Source organism: Coptis chinensis, chromosome 3 (assembly GCF_015680905.1).
Source record: "Coptis chinensis isolate HL-2020 chromosome 3, ASM1568090v1, whole genome shotgun sequence".
In the NCBI taxonomy this organism is placed as follows: Eukaryota; Viridiplantae; Streptophyta; class Magnoliopsida; order Ranunculales; family Ranunculaceae; genus Coptis; species Coptis chinensis.
The window spans coordinates 22650196-22655001 of record NC_141458.1 but is presented as its reverse complement, the minus strand read 5'-3'; the positions used below and the strand labels follow the sequence as shown (position 1 = coordinate 22655001).

Below are 4806 nucleotides of genomic sequence, written 5' to 3'. Positions count from 1 at the left end.
AGGTCTGGGAGCTTAACTGTGAAATCTGTTTACTCCATACTGAACCACAGCAAGTGGGAGGGACAGACTTCCAGCTATAGCTCGAAGGCCATTGCCCACATCTGGAAGGCTAGACTCCCAGCAAACACTATTTTATTCCTATGGAAGCTGTATATGCTTGGTCTCCCTATGGGGGACAAACTGATCCAAAAGAAGGTCCAAGGGGACCTATCATGCCCCTTCTGCTATAAGACCATTGAAACTGACATACACTTGTTCTTTGAGTGTGATTGGGTGAGAGCCCTTTGGTTTGCATCTGGCTTGGGGCTTAGGGTGATTGGACCTGAGAAGGGTACCATACAAAAATGGGTGGAAACTTTTCTGACCTGGACCCAGAGCACCAAGGAGGAAATAGCCTATGCTGGGGTGCTGGCTTGCTGCATGCTTAACAACATCTGGAGGATTAGAAATGAGATCAGATTTGAACAGAAGCAGGCTAATAGGGATAGGGTGCTCAGGAGGAGCTCTGTGGAGGCCATGAAATGCTGTCAAGCTTTCAAGGAGGAGGGAGTTTCTTCTGACTTTAATATAGATATGCTTTTGAATGATTATCCCAATCGACTTTCTTTGATATCCCTAATGACCGTAATTATTAGGTTTGTATTTGCTTTTACCAAAGAAACAGGATGGGCAGCAGTTGGCTGCATTGCAAATGATGATGAAGGCAGAATTGTGGGGAGCAAAGAACAAGGAGGTGTAAGGCAAGGTCGGCAAGAAGAAGCAGAGATGTTGGCAGCAGAAGTGGCAGCTCGTATGACAAAAACAGCTGGCTGGAAGGAAGTCATTTTCCAAGGAGATTGTGCTGAGGTGATTAAAGCTATCACAAGTCCAAGTTGCTTCGGGCTTTGGAGAGCTTGAGAGACTCGATACACAATCTTGTATCTTCCTTACGATTTCATAGGTTTAGTTGGATAAGTAGGATTTATAATGGGGAGGCTCATGACTTATTTGGATGGGCTATCAAGAAGAGTTAAGTTTGAGCCATCTTCGAAGTGTATGCTTGAACAAAACATACAACCTATGGTGTTTTAAGTTAATAGCTATGAGATGGGTAAGTTAATATCGAAAAAAAAAAAAAAAAAAAAAAACCACAAAAGTCTGTATAACGGTATCCATTGGGAAAGCTATGATACGGTTATCCATTAGGAGTAGAACCAAAAAGACATCGATTAAAACATGAAAATAGGGGACGCGCTTCTTTAGTTCTTCTTCTTCTTCTCCATTAAGCTCTCTACTGGTAATTTAAACTCTCAAAAATCTTTTTCTCACAATCTCTCTCTCTCTCTCTCTTCTCACAACATATTTGGTCAAGAAGTTTTGAAGATGAGCTATGTATAACTTGGGGTTTCTTTAGTCCATGTTAGATCATAATTTGTTTGGCCGATTTGGATGATGGGTATTCATTTTGAAGTTATTACTTGTATAAACATACTCTTTCAGTAGTAAAAATTGATTTTCTTGTTTTAGGTTGGTATTCAATTTCAATGGTTGTTTTTCTTTCTTTTTTTTTTTTGAGAAAAATAATTATCTTGTGGATTGCCAAGAAGAACAAAAATGATACCAAACATCTTCGACACTAGTCTTGACTTGTTTACATATCTACTGTATATAGACCATAGTTCGGAATTCTCAAAATTCCGACAAATCTAAAAACCAAAATTCATTAAATTTCGATCCCTATCATATTCGGAATTTCGGATATTTCAACTCTACATTCGGAATTCCATTTTTTTGAAAAACCAAAATTCCGGGCGGAATTCCGAAGTTTCGTTCGTAATCACGAACTATGATATGGACTACCTAATGCAGGGTAAATAGTTGCTGCCAAACAGAGCTGTAGCAATACTCTAAATTTGCATGATAATGCGTTTTGCTGGACTCCCTGAATTCACACGTCAGCTTAAAAAATTGAAACTCTTTTTTATTGCGTTTAATCTCCTTGCTTAAAAAACCGGTACATTAAAACCCCCTCAAATCCTAACCACTCACAAAACCTCCCTATTTTTTTTAAAATAATAAGCTGACAAAAATACCCTCCTACCTAACAGACCCGTGAACCTGTGAATCCTTCTATTTTCTCTCTTCTTTCTCTTTAGCTTTTTAGATCTAAAATTTCTTCTCCTACAAATCTAAATTCACATAGTTAAGATGGCAAAACAAAAGAAAAAAATGGTTGAATCACCAACAAAAACTATGAAAGCAACAAAAGAGAAAATGAAGAACTCTACAATCTCGAAAAAAGCTAGAAAAAAAAAAAAAAAAAAAAAAAAAAAAAAACAAAATCAAACTTTCAAGTTCTAGAAGAGATGGAGATGAAATTGAGAAGATGACTGCTCCAAAAACTTCGGCGAACAAACCAAATCCGGTGAGAATCTTCAACCTTTAATCATATTTCTATAAATTTGTATGAAAAAATTAAATTTTCATATGCTTGTAAATACAAATTTACGTTTGTTTAGTGATTTTACTATGTATTTTCTAGTTTTCATAGTTTTGCAATTTCATTATGCATTTTTATGTTTATGTAGTAGTTCTTGGGTTGAATGGGTAGTCCGTGGTTAGTCTCAAGATTCTTATATTTGCAAACTAAATTCACAAAATCTCTGAAGATGTAGTCTGTGGTTACTCTGCATTCTTATATTTGCGTAGTAGTTTTAGTCTTGAAGTTGAATGTGTAGTCTATGGTTACTCTGCATTCTTATATTTGCATAGTAGTTTTAGTCTTGAAGTTGAATGGGTAGTCTGTGGTTAGTCTGCATTCTTATATTTGCAAACTAAATTCACAAAATCTCTCAAGATGTAGTCCGTGGTTACTCGCATTCTTATATTTTATGTGAGTAGTTTTAGTCTTGAAGTTGAATGTGTAGTCCGTGGTTACTCTGCATTTTTATTTTGCATAGTAGTTTTAGTCTTGAAGTTGAATGTGTAGTATGTGGTTAGTCTGCATTCTTATATTTTGCACTAAATTTACAAAATCTCAAGATGTAGTATGTGGTTACTCGTGATTCTTATACATTTACATAGTTTTGGTATTTTTTGTTCAATTGAATGCAAGAGAGGGTGGTGGGATCTATTAGATGTAGGCGTCAGGAGCTAAGGTTGCCAGATGTGGATTTGATGAAAGATATCAAAGTTGGAGCATGCCCACAACAAGGAGCATCGTAAGAACTTCACTTCCCGAACTTAAATGTCTTTTTAATCTCTTATCTCTTATTTGAAACTTCTTTTTTAGCATTTTCAGTTCAGATTGTAGATTATTCATCATTATGTTCGTGAATGCTATAATATGTGGAAAAGCTATGCAAGATATAACGGTAGAAGACGCGAGACAATTGAGGGTTGACCTGACATATGAGATTGTATCAAGCCAACAAGAAAAATGGGATCCAAAAGAAGAATGCAAGAAATGAAGAGCTGATTTTCCGTATTTCTAGTTGATTACGTTGTGTTTATTTGTGGTAAAATATTGGAACCATTCTAACTTGGGAGTGTTCGATTATGATGTACTATTACTGTTAATGTGTTGGAGTTGTTTAGTATTCATGTTATGCATATTCAGTCTTTGCTGGATTATACTTTTTTGTATAATTACTTTGCCAAAACATTTTATTATGATGGATAAAATGTTTATAGCTTTTCTGGAAATATTATGTGTACATAGTCCCTTTCTCTATCAGGTTAAGCACCAATATAATTATCTATATTTGTGAATCCAAGATTACTTGAAAATCACTTTTTGTCATAATAACAAGCTTCATTATGGTAGTTATTAAGAAGCTATTTATTGTCGTCGCAAACACATAATCTCCAAACAACCGATCACCATTTCATCCTCTATCGCTAAATTGGATAGCAAAGCTAGCTTAAACATCTACTAGTTGACCTTTTTCTTTTGGTTCTAGCTTTCACAAAGATTGAGAGTTAAACTATGCAAATTAAAATTTTCATAGTGGTATTATGTAATTTTAAGTTTGTATAGTACTACTACTATACATTTTACGCTTGCATAGTACCAATCTAGCTAATGTTGTATGATTAGTTTAGTTGATTACAATGGTAATGCATGAATGGTATCCGTTATTCATCTTCGGTATGAAAATAAATGCAAAAGTCAAATGTAAAAAAAAAATTATAAAATAGGAAGAAAGTGTTATTGTTAATCTTCTCATCTTTTCAAGAGCCATTTTCTAGAACAAAATATTCACATGTACATACAAATTTGCATAGCTTAAACTAGTATGAAAATATAAATTTTCATATGTAAATATAATTTTACATAGTTTAACTAGTATGACAATATATGTTTGCATATGTAAATATAAAATTGCATATGTTAACTACTATGAAAATATAAACTTTCATACGCTTATCTCAAATTTACGACATGTTCGGGTTTCAATAACTACTATGCAAATGACAGTTTTCATATGTAAAAAAAATAAATCATGTTAACCAACTATGTAAATATAAATTTTCACAGAAAAATCGAAGTCATGTTTGTTCAAATTTAAAAATTTGGTACAGTGCCAATTGCTAGTTTAATTATGCTTGCTTTTTATTTTCCTCTTGCAACACTACTGCTTTCATTCATTTTATTTCCCTCTTGGGCATTTCCACAAATACGTAGTGAGCATATTCAACTTCTCCCCCACCTTGAATATATACCACTCAAATTTGTACCTATAAAATATGGTTATCCATGAACCCATTTTATATCACAAGAAATCAGTGTTATTTTTTTAGTGTAACGAAGAATCTTCGCTGCTT

General features: G+C 34.1%; 1 long non-coding RNA gene across 1 annotated transcript; it reads left to right on the top strand.

Moving 5' to 3' along the window:
* Window positions 1–3089: 3089 nt before the first annotated feature.
* LOC147508650 (uncharacterized) lies at window positions 3090–3641 on the top strand. Its single transcript, XR_015216399.1, has 2 exons — window positions 3090–3200; window positions 3281–3641. It is a non-coding gene; the product is annotated as an uncharacterized LOC147508650 (long non-coding RNA).
* The last annotated feature ends 1165 nt before the right edge of the window (window positions 3642–4806 follow it).